This window comes from Rutidosis leptorrhynchoides, chromosome 11 (genome assembly GCF_046630445.1).
Source record: "Rutidosis leptorrhynchoides isolate AG116_Rl617_1_P2 chromosome 11, CSIRO_AGI_Rlap_v1, whole genome shotgun sequence".
Classification (NCBI taxonomy): Eukaryota; Viridiplantae; Streptophyta; class Magnoliopsida; order Asterales; family Asteraceae; genus Rutidosis; species Rutidosis leptorrhynchoides.
This window is the reverse complement of record NC_092343.1, coordinates 228,216,640-228,237,546: the sequence shown is the minus strand read 5'-3', so window position 1 is coordinate 228,237,546 and position 20,907 is coordinate 228,216,640.

Here is a 20,907-nt window from a genome sequence, read left to right as displayed (position 1 = left end):
TATGATTAGGGGTCTCGGTTGTGAGGTCCACTATGATTTATGAAATCTTTCTCTTTTAACGGTATTCGGAATAATTGACAAATTAATTTACAAGCGAGCACAAAAGTGTCAATTATCGAGAGTTAGTCAAAAGTTAGTAAAGATTTTTGTTTGTTTTCCAATATATGTTTTACGATAATTTCCTCGTGACTTTTGATACGGTAATTATTAACTTTCATATATGTGAAAGTGAGCCCATACCCCATATAGGTTGGATTGGGTATTGTTGTTGTTGTATATATGTGAAAGTGAAGTTTTAGAATATAGATAACTTAGAAAATAGATATCGACAAGTTAAGGAAATCGACATTTTACATTAAGATGATTTCGTACGTTTATTTAACCATTGGACTTTATTCCATGCTTCATCATCAAACGGTAATTTAAAAACTTAAAACCTATTATGAGTATATATATTTTTATTTTTCTTGAACGTTTTATGATTTTCATTATTTTAACCTTTTAACAAAATGATTCTTAAATATAGTTAATTTTGGAAAACAAAATTTTTATATTTATTTGATTTAGTTTCAAACGTACTAAAACATTTTCAGTTTAAAAAGAACTTTATTATTGAAACGTTTTATAAGATAATTTATATAAATTTGAAGAACTTAATTAAAGCTTTACATTATAGATTTGCAAATATTTTTTTTTAATTGTTTCAAAAAGGTAAAAGTATTACTAAATAATAATTTCGAAACAATTTTATATTATATAATAAACGCCGAAATATAATTAGTTTCGAAAACTAAATATTATATTATTAAAAAAATATTTCAAATTCATGTTTCGAAATGAAAATATATATTTTACAATATGAGAAAATATAATATTAACTGTGTTATAAAACGTTTTGATTTAAATTCATACTTATATATATATATATATATATATATATATATATATATATATATATATATATATATATATATATATATATATATATATATATATATATATATATATATATATATATATATATATATATATATATAACGAGATGACGATTTAATGAAGCATATGACCAAAACACTCAAACGAATAAGTTATATTTCGGGTTATATAGTTTATCGATAATTTAAGTCTAATTATCTATAAAGGTACTTGTCGCATAACGTAGAGTACAAGTTTTCTCAGCGTACGAAACGTCGTTCGAAAAACCGAAACTGGGACATTAGTTGAGTGACAACGTACAAGTCATTGGAACTAAGATTACAAGTTAACCTTGCACGTGAATATTATATAATATATATATAATTATATAAATAATATATATATATATATATATATATATATATATATATATAATTATTTTTTAAAAACTCGGCAGCCCACGTTTAAATTGTTTGAGAGTTGGGACAAATTGGGGTGATGCGATTGCGGTGTTATTCCACATAACACCTCTGTGATCGCGGAGGTGTCGGTGCCAGACTTTGGGTATAAATCGATCGATTGCTTCTACTTCTCATTCAATCTATCTCAATCTCTCTAAATTCTATATATACTCCGTAATGTATTATTTATTTTATTATTATTATTATCATTAAAGATTATTATTATTAATCTTATTATTATAGTTAGAAGTATTAATATTATTAGTACTATATATAAAATACTACGACGAGGTCATGAGCGAGTTATTTCAAAATGGGTTTTTCGGGGGTATAGCTCGTAAGGTCAATCTAGTGTTTATTATCTCCGTTGCGTCTACGTATTTTCCTGCAATATTGAATCTCAATATTGATACGTGAGCATTCATATCTTATCTTTTATATGCTAATAGTGTATCCCTGACTAGTGCTCGTGTATATATGATTATGCATGCTTGTATGCTTATTTTTGTCCTTAAATAATTTATGATAAATCTCGAATTTGATACATATGCTACTGAGATAAGATATACGATATGCGTGTCGTTGGAAAGATGATGAAAAATTAATAACTTTTCATTTAGAAAGCGTATAGTTTCGATGAACGGATTAAAAGATATAGTCAACTGAATTATCATTAATTTTAGTATTATTATTAAAATGATTATTATTATTACTATCATCGTTATTATCATCGTTATTATTATTATCTAATATTATTATTATTATTATTATTATTATTATTATTATTATTATTATTATTATTATTATTATTATTATTATTTTTATTATTATTATTATTATTTTTATTATTATTATTATTATCATTATCGTTATTAATATAAGAATTATCATTAAAAATTGTTATTGTTATTATTATTACTATCGTTATTATCATTAAGGTTATTATTAATATTATCATTATTATTATTATTAAAAGTATCATTAATATTAAAAGTATCATTTTTTATTAAAATTATCATTTTTAATAGAAATAGCATTGTTATTATAAAATATCATTATTATTATCATTTTAGTATTATTATTATTAAAAATTATCATTTTGAATAGAATTATTATTTTTATATAATACATTATTATTATAGTTATTATTAAAAAGTATCGTTATCATGATTAGAATTATCATTTTATTATAATTAATATCATCATTAGTAAATATAAATATTTTTATTATTATTATTAGTAGAATAATAATAATTATTATTATTATTACAAAATAATACAACTTTTACTCATTATTATTATTATCAATATTATTTTATCAAATAAATGTGTAATACAAAGATATTTTTTACCACACGTAATATAATTACATTAATAATACATACCACTATATTTTTATAATATTAAGTGAAATTTATAAATTTTATTACTTGAGATATATAAAAGTATATTTTTTCATATATAAATTTTAACATAAATTTTCATTAATAAATGACTTGTATTATTTACTCTAATAAAATCTAATAAATATATTCAAATATATAAAACGGCAATATAATAAACATGTATAGATTTTGGAAGTCATTTTGGGACAAGTTACTTTTGTTGACTTTTTGCATATCGGTCTAGAGCATTAGGATTGTGATACACTACGACTTGACCTAAATTGTTAGACAGATATTGACCAACATATAAATACATATACTTAATCTAGCTTCTTGAATCTGAGGCCAACCCTACACTTGTTCAATGCCGTCATATGTATTTTTACTACAAAATACAGTATCGTGAGTTTCATTTGCTCACTTTTTAATTGCTTTGCAATTTACATTTTTGGGCTGAGAATACATGCGCTGTTTTATAATTGTTTTATGAAATGAATACAAATACTAAAACTGATTTTGTGTGATTTTCATTACTCCCTTTTATTATATTTTTGTGACTGAGAATACATGCGCTTTTATAAATGTTTGACAAAATAGAATTATTTGAATTCCATGGTTCGATTTCTATACAGATTGCATTAGCTACCGTCGGTATGAATGTTTTGCATTTTGATTGCATTAGCTACCGTAGGTAAGAATGTTTTGCATTCTAATTGCATTAGCTACCGCCGGTATAATTGTTTTGCATTTTTGCATTAGCTACCGCCGGTATGATTGTTTTGCACTTTCCGCATTCCCATCAGGTGTTCTTCATATGAACGATTTTTAGCCGTGAGCGGACTGACGTATTATTTGAAAATGAAATCTTGTGGTCTATTAAAATTATGAATTGATTATTTATGATAAACTAATGAACTCACCAACCTTTTGGTTGACACTTGTAAGCATGTTTATTCTCAGGTATTAATGAAATCTTCCGCTGTATATTTGCTCAATTTAAAGATATTACTTGGAGTCATTCATGGCATATTTCAAAAGACATTGCATTCGAGTCATACGAGTTCATAAAGATTGTTATTAAATAAATGACAGATTAAGTCATTTATAGTTTGGATGTATTTTGAAATGGTATGCATGCCTGTTAACTTTCGATGTAATGAAAGTTTGTCTTTTAATAACGAATGCAATGTTTATAAAATGTATCATTTAGAGGTCAAATGCCTCTCAATGTAACCATATGTTATTGTATTCGTCCTTATGGGTTAGGATGGGTCGTCTCATACCTCACTTTCTCTTATTTGTTCATTCTCTCTTCTCTCTCACACTTCTATACTCTTATACAGATCATAAAACATCCTTTAATTATCTTCTTTAAGCATTAGGAGTACATATCATCAAGGTATAACTAGCTAAACTAAATCTATTCATCATTTCTAGTCATAATCAAGAACTTTCATGGTGTAAAAGCTTGATCTAGAGTGTTAAATCACTCAATGATGACTATATAGCTAACCATGATCTTGATGCTAGATCAGTAAACTTAAGATCTCTACATGTCCTATGTCTTAAAATGAAGTCAAAATAAGAACCAAAATGGTGAAACTATGTAAAACTGTTTTGTCTTTGAGCTGTCCAAATTTCTACTTGAAGTTCATGACCTAAACACCAACCTATGGTTGCTCTCTGCAACTCATGAATTTATATGATGTTCATATATGTGTTTGAGACTTCTAGTAAAGATTTCATGATTTATCTCAAAGAGAAAGTCATTTTTAAATTTTATTTGGTGAGACAGGTTCAGATTCAAAGCAATCTGACCAAGTGTCAAAGATTCATGTATAAATCAAAATATAAGATAGATCTTGTCAAGACCCCCGTCTCGATTTCCCAAGACGTGGTGTGAACTTTAACATAGTGTCCCAGGTTATAGTCAACGTAGCAGCGGAAACATAAATATTACTACATCACGGTCTCTGTTTTTAGTTTTGGTACATCGTGGTTACAAAATACAAGTATAGACATAGTACAAATACAAATACAAATACATCATAATCTAGCCTATCAAAACTAGACTTAACAAAAGACATTTTTAAAACTTCCACGATACCCGACCTGAAAGTGCTCCAAAAGTTAAGTACCTGAGATAAATACTTAAAAATGTGAATATAAATATTGGTGAGTTCATAGGTTTAGTTATAATGCATAAGTTAATGGACATCAAGATTTCATGTATACAATAGTTAAAAGATATTCTAGTTCATGAGATTTCGATATCGAACGTTAACGTAAAAGTACCAGAAAACAAGCGTCACTTAAGGTCTAAGTGCATATGGTCAAAGGTTATGCTTTCGATAGCCTATTAGGCCTATCCTAATGTGAGGAGTCATCCTCAAATAGATCTATTCATAATATTCGCGTTTACCAAACCGGTTATTAACGATATCAAAATCGGGCTTTCTAAATTGACCTTTGTTACTCAACATAGAATATAGTTGTAAGTACTTGATTCCAATATGTAAAACAATAAACAAGTATTATCTCATCCCAAAAGTATAAAAGATTGATTAAAAATGGGACTACGAACTCACAAGTAATGCGGTGCGAAGCGTTCACGGTAATCGGTCAGATTGTGTTCGGTGTTCCGGGCTTGAGACCTAATGAAATTTTATAAGGTCAGAGGTCATACTATCTAATATAGTACTTATATTAGGTTTAAGATCAATCCCTTAAGTAATCTTATATGTCCAATTCGGTTCTCAGTTTCAAAAGTTACTAGTTCATAGTTTTAAGAGTAGTCTGTTTTTTGACTAGTTTTATCATGACATAAGTGTAGGTGTTTCTATTGATCTAGACATACATTTTAAGTGAATTCACTATATGTGGAAATCTCTTTTAGTGTAGGTTCTAACCATGTAAGGTTAGCCTCTAAACTCAGAACATAAGTTGGTCAAAAGTTCATTTCTTCACCAGTGTGTAAAACAGTCCAGTTTTACACTACAAGATCTTATGCAAGTTTAGAAATAGCAAAACTTATCTATTTGACTCAAGAAATTTATAGAAGTCTTATAAAAGTGCTTATTCTCAAAAGGAATAGTCTCCAAGTCTTCATTAACCTTGTCTTTGAAGATAAGGTTTTAGACTAATTTCTGACTTCAATAAAATCTTGTGTCAACTAGATAGGACTATATACTAATGATTTCTTAATGGATTTTGGTGATTTTACTGTATATGGTTTCCTTATTAAGTGTACTTCTTAGATCACTAGACTTTGATTCAAGATCTATTTTATATTTTGAGCTATACATGAATCTTTGACACTTGGTCAGATTGTTGTGAATCTGAACATGTTTCACCAAACAAAATTTTAAAATGAGTTTCCCTTTGTGATAAATCTTTACTAGAAGTCTCAAACACATATATGAACATCATATAAATTCATGAGTTTCAGAGAGCAACCATAGGTTGGTGTTTAGGTCCTAGAATTCAAGTAGAAATTTGGACAGCTCAAAGACAAAACAGTTTTACATACTTTAACCACTTTAGTTCTTACTTTAACTTCATTTTAAGACATTGGACATATAGAGATCTTAAGTTTAATGATCTAGCATCAAGATCATGGTTAGCCATATAGTCATCATTGAGTGATTTAACACTCTAGATCTAGCTTTTACACCATGAAAGTTCTTGATTTTGACTAGAAATGATGAATAGATTTAGTTTAGCTAGTTATACCTTGATGAAATATACTCCTAATACTTAAAGAAGATGATCAAATGATAGCTTATGATCTGTATTTGGGAGTGTAGAAGTGTGAGAGAAGAAGAGAGAATGAAGAAATGGGAGAATGGAAGATGGAAGCAAGTTTATATAGAGGTGGTGGTGGTGATGGGTGGAAGACGTGGAAAATGGGGAGGAAGGGGAGGAAATGACTCATCTCTTACCATTAATGAAGACCTTGATGATGTTTTTAATGATACTTATCTTAGGGAGGAAGCATTAGAGAAGATATTTTGGTGAGGTACATGATGATGATGATGAAAAACGATGGTGATGATGATGGTGTGATGTTCTAGTCAATTTTTGGTTTTGTAAGTGTACATGTACTTGTCTAGTCTTTTAATATGTAATTTCTAAGATATTTACTTGTATGTTTAGGGTTTAGGAAGTAAGCTTAGGTTAGGTTCAAATCAAGATAGGTTAAGGTTGGTTAAGTGAAAGAAATGGCTATGTACAAAGTGATCAAGACTAGTTGTGAAAAATGATTAAGTGTAGAAATGTTTTTATCTTATGATAAAATGTTCAAATGAAATTTTTTTAAGTATTTAATCTAAATACTTAGTAAATAAGTTTATTTATTAAGTATATATATATAAAGATATAATTTACAAGTCTAGGGTTTATGGTAATGAACTAGGGTTCATAGTAGTAAGTTAGGGTTTAGGACTTTATGCAAAATGTGTGAAGTAACACTTAGTCAAGTAAAACCTAAAATGCATCCTTAGGGCTATACAAACCCTAAAATAAACCAAGACATAGATTAATAAATTTACTCGCCATGTCGGAAATTGTAACTTAAAGAAGTCAAAACTAGTCAATTTAAGTCGAAAAGCTAGAGTTGTGGTATAGCCTACCCCGTTAAGGAAAATTTCGTCCTCGAAATTTAGGAGGTACTTCGATTATTGAACAAATGAGGATATTTTTGCCTTATATGGTCCTCACGTTCCCACGTGAACTCTGGACCTCTCCGAGTATTCCAACGAACTTTAATAATTGGGATTCTACTATGCTTCAGCTTTTTCACCTCACGATCCAATACGTCTACTGGCTCCTCAACAAAATGCAAATTGTCATCGACACTTAGTTCTTCCAAAGGAATTACTAAATTCTCATCCGACAAACACTTCTTCAAGTTCGAAACATGGAAAGCATTATGAATACCACTAAGCTCATGTGGTAGTTTCAATCTATATGCAACTGGACCAATCCTTTCAATAACCTTAAAAGGTCCTACATATCTCGGGCTCAGCTTTCCTCGCTTCCCAATCCTTATTATTCCTTTCCATGGAGAAACTTTTAGCATAACTTTGTCACCCACTTGAAATTCTAGAAATTTCCTTCGAACATCGGCATAACTCTTTTGCCTACTTCTTGTCGTCTTTAATCTTTCCTGAATCTGAAAGATCTTCTCAGTTGTTTCTTGGATATTCTCTGGTCCTGTCAATCGTGAATCACCAATCTCACTCCAACACAATGGTGATCTACATTTCCTTCCATACAAAGCTTCAAATGGAGCAGCCTTTATACTCGAGTGATAACTATTGTTATATGAAAACTCAGCTAAAAGTAAATAATGATCCCAGCCACTTCCAAAATCAATTACACATGCTCGGGGCATGTCTTCAAATGTCAGAATAGTTCTCTCACTCTGCACATCGGTTTGGGATGATAAGCCATACTCATATCCAAACGAGTACCTAGGGCTTTTTGCAAAGATTTCCAAAATCTTGAAGTAAATCTGCTATCTCGGTCAGAGATAATAGAAATTGGAACTCCATGTCTAGAGACAATCTCCTTGAAATACAAATCTGCCAACTTTTTCATCTTGTCGGTTTGTTTCATGGGTAAGAAATGTGTAGATTTTGTAAGGCGATCCACTATTACCCAAATAGTGTCATAACCCTTCGCAGTCTTTGGTAATTTAGTAATGAAATCCATCGTAATTTCTTCCTATTTCCATACGGGAATCTCAGGTTGCTGTAATAATCCTGATGGTTTTTGATTTTCAGCCTTGACCTTAGAACATGTCAAACACTTCCCAAAATAAGTTGAAATCTCAGCCTTCATATTCGGCCACCAATAGAATTCCTCTAAGTCATGGTACATTTTCCCAGACCCTGGATGAATTGAGTATCTCGTCTTGTGTGCTTCATCCATCACAAGCTCTCTCAATCCACCAATCTTTGGAATTCAAATTCTGTTTGCAAAATATCGGGTTCCGTCACTCTTAACTTCAAAGTTCTTATCCTTCTCACTAATTCCTTCCTTCTTCACGTTCTATTCCTTCATAGCTTCCAATTGTGCATTTTGAATACGAGACACAAGGTTTGTCTGAATAGTCATATTTAATGACCTAACTCTCAGAGGTTTAACCCTTTCTTTGTGACTCAATGCATCAGCTACAATGTTCGCTTTCCCTGGATGATATCGAATATCACAATTGTAATCATTTATAAGTTCCACCCAATGTCTTTGTCGCATGTTTAACTATTTCTGATTGAAAATATGCTGAATACTTTTATGATCTGTATATATGGTACACTTGGTCCCATATAAATAGTGTCTCCATATTTTCAATGCAAACACAACGGCTCCTAACTCTAAATCATGAGTTGTATAATTCTGCTCATGGTTCTTCAGTTGATGAGATGCATACGCAATGACCTTCTGTCGTTGCATTAAAACACATCCTAACCATTGTCTAGACGCATCACAATAAACCAGAAAATTTTCATTTCCTTCCGGTAGTGATAGTATAGGTGCGGTTATCAAATTCTGTTTCAACATTTGAAAAGCAGATTCCTGTACTGAGGACCATTCGAATTTCTTATCCTTGTGTGTTAACACAGTTAACGGTCTTGCTATCTTGGAGAAATTCTGTATAAATCTTCTATAATATCCAGCAAGTCCTAGAAATTGACGAATTTGAGACGGGTTCTTAGGCACTTCCCAATTCTTAATAGCCTCAATCTTGGTAGGATCAACATGGATACCTTCTCTATTAACCACATGACCCAAAAGTTGGACTGAATCAAGCCAAAAACCACACTTTGAAAATTTAGCATATAACTGTTCTTTCTCCAAAAGTTACAAAACTAATCTCAAATGTTGCTCGTGCTCTTCCTTATTCTTGGAGTAGATCAAAATATCATCGATAAACACTATGATGAATTTATCTAGATACGGTTCGCATACTCTGTTCATCAGATCCATAAATACTGCAGGGGCATTGGTTAAACCAAACAGCATTACCAAAAATTCATAATGGCCATAGTGTGTTCTGAACACTGTCTTAGGTACATCGTCCTCTTTGACTCTCAATTGATGGTACCCTGATCTGTGGTTGATCTTGGAATAAACACTTGACCCTTGCAATTGGTCAAATAGATCATCTATCCTTGGTAACGGGTAACGAATCTTGACTGTAAGCTTATTCAGCTCTCGATAGTCAATGCACATTCTGAAAGATCCATCCTTTTTCTTGACAAATAAGATTGGAGCACCCCATGGAGAAACACTAGGTCGAATAAATCCTTTATCTAATATTTCTTGGAGTTGATTTGATAGTTCTTGCAATTCTGATTTGGAAATTGGTGCGGCTCCGGTAACTAAATCAATCTGGAATTCAACTTGTCTATGCGGTGGTAGTCCTGGCAAATCTTCTGGGAATACTTTAGGAGACTCACGAACAACTGGAACATCCTCTAATCCAACCTCTTTGGTTTTAAGTTTTTTCACGTGCGCGAGAATGGAAGGATATCCCTTTTTTAAATACCTTCGAGCTCTCATACAGGAAATAATATTAAGGTTTACCTTACTCTTATCTCCTTGGATGACTAAGTTCTCATCATTCTCAAGAGGTATACGGATAGATTTTTTTGCACAATTAATGTTCGCACGGTTCTTAGATAACCAGTCCATACCAATAACAACATCGAAACTTCCTAACTCATCGGGCATTAAATCAATCTTGAAGAGATTGTTTGAAAAATTTAAGGCACAACCTCGCATAATCTTATCTACTTTTATCAACTTACCGTTTGCCAATTCTACAGCATATCTAGTGTCTAAGGCAGTTAAAGGCCTATTTATCGCAACACTAAAATCCTTAGCTATAAAACTTTTTTCAGTGCCGGTATCGAATAAAATAGATGCTAAATGATTATCTAGGAGGAACGCACTCGTGACTAACTCTGGGTCCTCACGAGCTTCCTTCGTTGTGATCTAAAAAGCTCAGCCCTTAGCCATTTCACCCTTCTTAGCCTTAGGACATTCTTTCTTGAAATACCCTGCTTGACCACATCCAAAGCAAACATTCTGATTGTTCTTATCGTTCGTATCATTCCCTGATAAACGAACTCTACAATCTTTTGGGAGATGTCCTTGCTTCTTGCATCACTCACAAACTACAGTACAAATACCGAAATGATGCTTCGTGCACCTGCTGTAGTAGGGTTACTTTCCTGCATACTTGCTATTTGAACTCTCAACCTTGGTAGTTCCTTGCTTCTTCGAATAACCTTCTTGGTTTCCATCCCACTTACGCTTCTCATGTAGTGACCCGAACTTTTCTATGTTTATATATATTAAATGAAATTGTTATTTACATGATTAAGTGTTTCTAACATGTTAAGCAATCAAACTTGTTAAGACTTGATTAATTAAAATAGGTTTTATATAGACAATTGACCACCCAAGTTGACCGGTGATTCACGAAAGTTAAAACTTGTAAAAACTATATGATGTCATATATATGGATATATATATAGTTAACATAGTATTATTATAAGTAAACATATCATTAAGTATATTAACAATAAACTACATATATAAAAACAAGACTACTAACTTAAGGATTTCGAAACGAGGCATATATGTAACGATTATCGTTGTAACGACATTTAAATGTATATATATCATATTAAGATATATTAATACATCATAATATCATGATAATGTAATAATTTAACATCTCATTTGATATAATAAACATTGGGTTAACAACACTTAACAGGATCGTTAACCTAAAGGCTTCAAAACAACATTTATATGTAACGACTAACGATGACTTAATGACTCAGTTAAAATGTATATACATGTAGTGTTTTAATATGTATTCATACACTTTTGAAAGACTTCAAGACACTTATCAAAATACTTCTACTTAACAAAAATGCTTACAATTACATCCTCGTTCAGTTTCATCAACAATTCTACTCGTATGCACCCGTATTCGTACTCATACAATACACAGCTTTTAGATGTATGTACTATTCATATATACGCTCCAATTATTAGCTCTTAGCAGCCTATGTGAGTCACCTAACACATGTGGGAACCATAATTTGGCAACTAGCATGAAATATCTCATAAAATTATAAAAATATTAGTAATCATTCATGACTTATTTACATGTAAACAAAATTACACATCCTTTACATATAATCCATATACCAACGACCAAAAACACCTACAAACACTTTCATTCTTTAATTTTCTTCATCTAATTGATCTCTCTCAAGTTCTATCTTCAAGTTCTAAGTGTTCATAAATTCTATAAGTTCTAGTTTTATAAAATCAAGAATACTTCCAAGTTTGCTAGCGTACTTTCAATCTTGTAAAGTTATCATCCAACCTTAAGAAATCTTTATTATTTACAGTAAGATATCTTTCTAATACAAGGTAATACTCATATTCAAACTTTGATTCAATTTCTATAACTATAACAATCTTATTTCGAGTGGAAATCTTACTTGAACTTGTTTTCGTGTCATGATTCTGCTTCAAGAACTTTCAAGCCATCCAAGGATCCTTTAAAGCTAGATATATTTTTCTCATTTATAGTAGGTTTATCCACAAAACCTGAGGTAGTAATGATGTTCATAACATCATTCGATTCATATATATATAACTACCTTATTTGAAGGTTTAAACTTGAAATCACTAAAACATAGTTTAGTTAATTCTAAACTTGTTCGCAAACAAAAGTTAATCCTTCTAAATTGACTTTTAAAATCAACTAAACACATGTTATATATCTATATGATATGCTAACTTAATGATTTAAAACCTGGAAACACGAAAAATACCGTAAAACCAGACATACGCCATCGTAGTTACACCGTGGGCTGTTTTGGGTTTGATAATTAAAAACTATGATAAACTTTGATTTAAAAGTTGTTCTTCTGGGAAAATGATTTTTCTTATGAACATGAAACTATATCCAAAAATCATGGTTAAACTCAAAGTGGAAGTATGTTTTCCAAAATGGTTATCTAGACGTCGTTCTTTCAACTGAAATGACTACCTTTACAAAAATGACTTGTAACCTGTAATTCTGACTATAAACCTATACTTTTTCTGTTTAGATTCATAAAATAGAGTTCAATATGAAACCATAGCAATTTGATTCACTCAAAACGGATTTAAAACGAAGAAGTTATGGGTAAAACAAGATTGGATATTTTTTGATTGTTGTAGCTACGGGAAATATTTTAACAATTCTATACAAATCATATCCTAGCTAACTTATATTGTATTATACATATATTCTAATGTATTATGTAATCTTAGGATACCATAGACACGTATGCAAATGTTTTGACATATCATATCGACCCATGTATATATATTATTTGGAACAACCATAGACACTCTATATGCAGTAATGTTGGAGTTAGGTATACAGGGTTGAGGTTGATTCTAAAAATATATATACTTTGAGTTGTGATCTAGCCTGAGACGTGTGTACACTGGGTCGTGGATTGATCCAAGATAATATATATCGATTTATTTCTGTACATCTAACTATGGACAACTAGTTGTAGGTTACTAACGAGGACAGCTGACTTAATAAACTTCAAACATTAAAACGTATTAAAAATGTTGTAAATATATTTTGAACATACTTTGATATATATGTACATATTTGTTATAGGTTCGTGAATCGACCAGTGGCCAAGTCTTACTTCCCGACGAAGTAAAAATCTGTGAAAGTGAGTTATAGTCCCACTTTTAAAAAGCTAATATTTTGGTATGAGATTACATGCAATTTTTAAATGATTTACGAAATAGATACAAGTAAATGAAACTACTTTATATGGGTGAATGATCGAAGCCGAATATGCCCCTTTTTAGCTTGGTAGCCTAAGAATTTGGGAACATACCCCCAAATTGACGCGAATCCTAAAGATAGATCTATCGGTGTAAGACCCAAATATTGATTGTACATAATGTATTTATGGTGTATGATGCGTGTATGAAGTGTACGTGTTGCTTGCTCGAACGTCGAAGGAAACTGGACGTTGTCCGAAGTGACAAGGTGTGTACGTATCTTTTCAACCCCAAATAAAGTTTGAGTTGATGTTTCAAAGCCTTACCATTGGATAGAATATCTTATTACGTTTCCAACGATATTTGATTCATCAAAAACGGAGTTACGGTCGAAAAGTTATGGCCAAAACAAGTTGCTGAAACCTGTTTTGGGCTCGACCACAATTTCCAGTTATTTGGAGCGGCGCTCCACCTTCTGGCGCGGCGCGCCGAACCCGTCTGATGCAATTTTCAGCCTTTTTAAAAGGTCTAAATGAAGGGTACTTTGGTCTTTTCATTTGGGGTCGGTTTGGGGTCATCAAAACTGATCCTTTGATCAGTTTGGATCACATTTTCACTCATCAAACACTCTCAACCTTATCTAGTGAGAGAGTAAGAGTTTTAGAGAGAGAGAGGTGGATTTGGAGAAGAAGGAGGCGGATTCTCATCAAAGCTCGAGTTCTAAACTTGTTCCTCTCGTTCTTGGCTACGCGGTGATAGTATTGGTAAGCTCAAACTCCGAATTTCATCTATTTGATTTGATATTCAAGTTAGGGTTTGAGTTAGTTTGATGAAAAACCCTTTTAGATGATGAAATGGGTTTAGTGATGCTAGTAATTGGGTTTATTATTAATTGTTGGTGGATTTTGGGTTGGTGAACTAATTGGCCATGTTTAGGACTTGAAATTGAGTTTAATCACTTAAGTTAGTGATTATGAAAGTATTGAAACCCATTTAAGGTTATTTGGTTGACTAAATGTGACTTTGGGTCAAATTAGGGTTTGGTGGTGATTATGACCCATTTGGCGATTTAATGAGGTTTATAAACTTAAAATGGATTAAGTTGAAGTATTAAAGTTAAATGTGTTTTGGTGTTAAAACTTGTAAATGGTGAGATTTTGATTTAATGGGTCAAAACTAGGGTTTTAGTGTCAAAATGGGTATGACGCGTGTTTAACACTTGAGTTCGGGTTTAATTGGCATATTAGGACCATTCTCACTTGTGTTAGTGATTATTGGTTAGTTTTGGGCACGGTTTGTGCTTGGAAGTGCATTTGGGTCGAAATTGCACTAAGTGACGAATTGGGTTGATTTGTAAATCCACTCTAAGTGTATTGTTGTAATTGTGATAATGGAATAGGTACTTTCCATTGGCGAGTTGCGGATTACTTGGAAGCATTCTTCAAGACTTCAAGGTGAGTGATAATATCCTATGTGCATATGTATGTGTAGGATGGGTGCGGGTCGGGTGAAGTGATTCTCGGCTATAGAGCTCACTTCACATATAGATGGATTTGATGGACTTTTGTATGAGTCCAACTGGCACGGTTGTGCGTTTTGGTTGACCATCTTTGGCGAAGTACGCGTTCGCGTGTACATTATCACATGTGGTTGTGATGTGGTTGATATAACCCCAATGGCGAAGGGTATAATATTGAGAAGTGAATCGCGTGTGTATTCGGATTCACGATGACGCGTGTGGTTTCGGTCATCTTATTGTATTGTGGAAATGAATCTCGTGTAGTTCGGATTCATGGTGACTCGTGTAGTTCGGTCATCTTATTGAGGTAGTAATCTCGTGTGGTTTCGGATTACTAAGGCTCGTGTAGTTCGGCCAACCTCAATGTTGTGAAGATAGTAATCTCGTGTGGTTTCGGATTACTAAGGCTCGTGTAGTTCGGCCAAACTTCATTGTGGTATTTGGTTCTCGGTATTGGGTTAAGGTGTTAACCTTGTTCGTTTATATTGTTATATATTAATGTATTGTTGTGTTGTAGCTAACCCTCCGGGTGTAGCTATTTGGCGTTGTTCACATCGTCGTTGGTGAATTTATATTGTTGTTGTATCTTTAGCTCGTTGCTTAGAGATCGTACGGTATGCTTAGTGTAGTGCCTTATATATGGATGCCTCGGTATACGGTATTTGTTATTTTGTGGCGTGTCCATTTTATACATATATATGTATGTAGTATATTATCATTCACTAAGCGTTAGCTTACCCTCTCGTTGTTGACTCTTTTTATAGATTGCATGCGGATGGTGGCTCGGGTAAGCGCGAGGATTAGAGGACTTGCATAGTTTTGCGTAGAAGGCTTGATTTTGGATTTATTAGGATTGGGTAGCGTATCCCCAATCGCCATGCTCGGCTTTGTTTTGTATTAAAAGTCTTATGGTCGAAAATTGTATTTTGATACTTAAAGGGTAATTTGGGTCGATGTGGGCCCCGCTTCGTAAACATAATTTTATTAATAGAACGTGCTAGTTTTTATATCTAGAACATGGGTTTAAAAGTGTTACGCCTAAATATGTCGGGAACTAGTCAAACATTTTCGCGTTTAAAGACTTTCCGGACAAACAGGTTTGGCGCGCCGCGCACCCCTGGTGGAGCGCGGCGCTAGGTGGCAGTTCAGCAAAAAAATTTTTTTTGTAGTTTTACACGGTTTGATCGCGGGTTGGTTTGGGTTGTTACAAGTGGTATCAGAGCATGGTCTAAGGGATTTAGGTGACTTGAGATAGGTGCCTAGACTTAGACTTGTGTGTGCTTAAATTGTTGCGGGACTTGTAGGATTACGAGTCGGAATGGGTTTGGTTAGTGCCTTGGCTATAGGTTGACTAACGTTTATATTAGTAATGCGGATATTATTAATATGTTGTTGTGTTGTGATAATAATTCTCGCGTGTGTTTGTACCGCATAGAATTTTGGTTGTGTTTGTGTATATCATCGAGCGAGACGGTCGTTGTACTAACGAGTCGATGCGGCATGTGTGCGTAATAAGAACTTGCAAACCTTATTACGTGTGCAAATCGTGTCTAACAAGTGATGTACGATGAGTGTTTAGCAAGATGGGGCTGTGTCGTGCATACGGTTTTACACGTTCGTGGACTAATCGTTTTGCATTCTTTAGAATGACGACGCTAAACGAGACCGAGGCGAATGACGTGGAGTTTAACGCTAGGGTTGCGGCCGCCGTTGAGGAGCAAATGGGTACGTTAGAGGAAAGAATGGAAAGGAGGTATTCCGAACTTCAAAGTAGTGGTGAAATGGAGCGTTATCTTAAGAGCTTCATGAGGACTAAACCCCCGATGTATGACGGAAAGCCGGATCCTTTGGTAAGCACAACTTGGATTTCGAACGTCGAAGGGTGTTTCCGTACTATTGATTGCCCTCCCGAGAGAAAGACGAGACTCGCTACGAGTTTGTTGCGGGGTAGGGCAAGGGATTGGTTGGATGGTAAGATTGATCTTGTCGGTGGCGAGAAGTTTATGGCTTTATCGTGGGATGACTTTAAGGAGGAATTCTTCGAGGAGTTCCAGACTTCGGCCGATTTGTGGGAATTGCGTAATGAGTTGCGAAATTTGCGACAAGGATCTATGGATTTGAGTACTCTCAAGACGACCTTTATGGCGAAGGCTCGTTTTTGTCCGAAGTATTTGGGGAATGATCGTTTGTTGATGGGAGATTTCTATTGGACCTTGAATGATGACTTGAAAAGTAAAATTAGCCGGGGTCAAGCGAAATCGTTTTCGGAATTATTCGACTTGGCTAGAGGTTTCGAGTCGTATTCACGATCGAAAAAGGGTGAACCTTCAAGTGAGCGAAGGATCGTTTCTTATGGTGCTCCGAGTAAGAGGGCTAAGGGTCCGAGTGTGAGCACGGGTGGTACGCGAACGGGTATGTCGGATTCTAGTGCGGCTAGATGTTACAATTGTGGCGTGAGGGGTCACAAGTCTTGGGAATGTTCGGTACCAAAGGGTGATGGTATGGTGTGCTTCAATTCCCAAAAAGAAGGACATCGTAAGTCAGAATGTCCCAAGTTAGCGGGGACGGGTGCGGCCATGAGACGTTAAGGTATGTTTAATTTTGATAAAATGTCTTTTGATTATTTATTAAATGCCGTTTGAGTTTGAGTTGCGTGCCTTTGTTGTGCATGTTATGCTATGGGTGACGTTCCTAATGGAAGTACCCTATGTTGATGATTGATTGACGGGCGAAGGGCGTAAGACTTGGTGCAACCAAGCATTCCTTAGTATTTGGGAAACGTTTCTACCAAGCCACGGAAATGGTTTTGGTGTTTGGTTGTTAAGCGCGTGTTCGCTTTGATGTTGAAGTGACGAATCATGAGGTTCGTCGGTTGGTTGGAACCCTTGAGATCGAGTGTTTTAAATCTCGATGTGTGTTGGTAATGGAGTCTTTATGACGCGACATTAGGTGCCTCTTTTATACCTACTAGCGTGATGTTCGACTCCGATTGTGTTGCGGTACACTTTTCGTACAAAGTGTTTAAGGGTTGGTTAAAATCCTTCGTGTGCTCAAGGTTGGAGTAAGATGTGGTAATGGGTCGTGTGAGCTCAATTGTTGGTAAAGTCTACCTGTGGTAGCATTGTGCGGTTGTACGAGTTGTGGATATGGAACGTGGTTCTAAGTGGGGGAGTTACACTCCCGCACGAGGAAGTTTTAGTGTGAGATTTCGGATGATGCTTTTGGTAGATCCGGAAAATGTTGTCGAGACCTGGTTTGGTCGATTTGTGGTAGAGTACAATTTCGGATAAATTGTACTTATGGTTTGGATTTGAATCATCACCGAGGTGGTAACGTGGTAAATCTCGTTGAGAGATAATGGACGTGTTTGGCGAGCAAGGTGAAATCCTCCAGTTAAGGGAGGTGTGTGTCGGGTTCTCTTGTGGAGAATTATTGTTTGGTACCTATGTTTGGTATAGGTGATTCTTGCTCGATTATGGTATGGTTATTTGATGAAGCATGATCTTTAGGGTCCGTTGACTTCATCATGGGAATACGTGATTGGTGGAGCATGACTTTCGGGGTCCGCTGACTTCATCATGAGCGTGGTGTTATATCGGTGAAGCATGATCTTCGGGTCCGCTGACTTCATCCAGTGTTGAGATTGGTGGAGTATGACCTTTGAGGTCCGCTGACTTCATCAAGGGAGTAGTGTTATGTCGGTATGGTGTAACACTATCGGGAAATGCGAGTACCGGTGGGAAATGCGAGTACCATTCCTATGTTGAGATTGTGAATCGCGTGTGGTTTCGGATTCACGATGACGCGTGTGGTTTCGGTCATCTTAACTAAATGAATCTCGTGTAGTTCGGATTCATGGTGACTCGTGTAGTTCGGTCATCTTATTGAGGTAGTAATCTCGTGTGGTTTCGGATTACTAAGGCTCGTGTAGTTCGGCCAACCTCGATGTTGTGGAAGTGAATCTCGTGTAGTTCGGATTCACGAATGACTCGTGTGGTTTCGATCATTGTATTGAGGAGTGAATCTCGTGTAGTTCGGATTCACAATTGACTCGTGTAGTTCGGTCATTCCTCCGGGATAGTGACTCTTGTGTAGTTCGGATTCACTATGGCGCGTGTAGTTCGGCCATTCCCGATTGTTGTTGTGGTGAAGGTAGTGAGTCGCGTGTAGTTCGGATTCACTAAGGCGCGTGTGTTTTCGGCCAGCCTTCGTGTCGTGTGATCTATTGGTTGTTTGATACACCAATGGTAGGGTCGTAAGGACCATGTTGCGGGAACTATCGGTCATTTTATACATCGATGGTGGGGTCGTGAGGACCATGTTGTGGGATTAGTGAGGCGATAGCTGTGTTTCGCTCACATGTTTGTTACGGGTGTGACGATGGTTGATTTCGTACACCTTGGGTTTTGCGTTTCCATAGTCGTTTTGGGCGCTATCGGTTCTAGCCGTTGGATTATGATGTTACGGTAGTTGTGTATTGGTCGTATGGTGCACTACAAGGGATGTTTAGTGATTGGTGTAATCCGTAAGGGTTCGTTTGGTTCGGTCTTCATCGTTTCGGGTGGTTGACCTTAGGTCGATATTTGGTTGTTTTTAGCATTGTACTTGGAAATGGCACACTATAGGGTTGATATCTCGGTACGAGATCGGTTGAATTTTCCTGATGAATGGGGGATTGAGCAGGTTTTAGTGCTCGGATTTTAGTTTCGATAAAATTGCGGGTGACGATTTTAGTTGTTAAAGGCGATTCATTGGGAAGAATTGCTTAGAAAAGTCGGATTGGGACTTATAATTGAGGACCGTTGAGTAGTTCTGAATTGGTTAAGTGGAGAAGATCATGAGGACGTGATCGAGTTTAAGTGGGGGAGAGTTGTAAGACCCAAATATTGATTGTACATAATGTATTTATGGTGTATGATGCGTGTATGAAGTGTACGTGTTGCTTGCTCGAACGTCGAAGGAAACTGGACGTTGTCCGAAGTGACAAGGTGTGTACGTATCTTTTCAACCCCAAATAAAGTTTGAGTTGATGTTTCAAAGCCTTACCATTGGATAGAATATCTTATTACGTTTCCAACGATATTTGATTAATCAAAAACGGAGTTACGGTCGAAAAGTTATGGCCAAAACAAGTTGCTGAAACCTGTTTTGGGCTCGACCACAATTTCCAGTTATTTGGAGCGGCGCTCCACCTTCTGGCGCGGCGCGCCGAACCCGTCTGATGCAATTTTCAGCCTTTTTAAAAGGTCTAAATGAAGGGTACCTTGGTCTTTTCATTTGGGGTCGGTTTGGGGTCATCAAAACTGATCCTTTGATCAGTTTGGATCACATTTTCACTCATCAAACACTCCCAACCTTATCTAGTGAGAGAGTAAGAGTTTTAGAGAGAGAGAGGTGGATTTGGAGAAGAAGGAGGCGGATTCTCATCAAAGCTCGAGTTCTAAACTTGTTCCTCTCGTTCTTGGCTACGCGGTGATAGTATTGGTAAGCTCAAACTCCGAATTTCATCTATTTGATTTGATATTCAAGTTAGGGTTTGAGTTAGTTTGATGAAAAACCCTTTTAGATGATGAAATGGGTTTAGTGATGCTAGTAATTGGGTTTATTGTTAATTGTTGGTGGATTTTGGGTTGGTGAACTAATTGGCCATGTTTAGGACTTGAAATTGAGTTTAATCACTTAAGTTAGTGATTATGGAAGTATTGAAACCCATTTAAGGTTATTTGGTTGACTAATTGTGACTTTGGGTCAAATTAGGGTTTGGTGGTGATTATGACCCATTTGGCGATTTAATGAG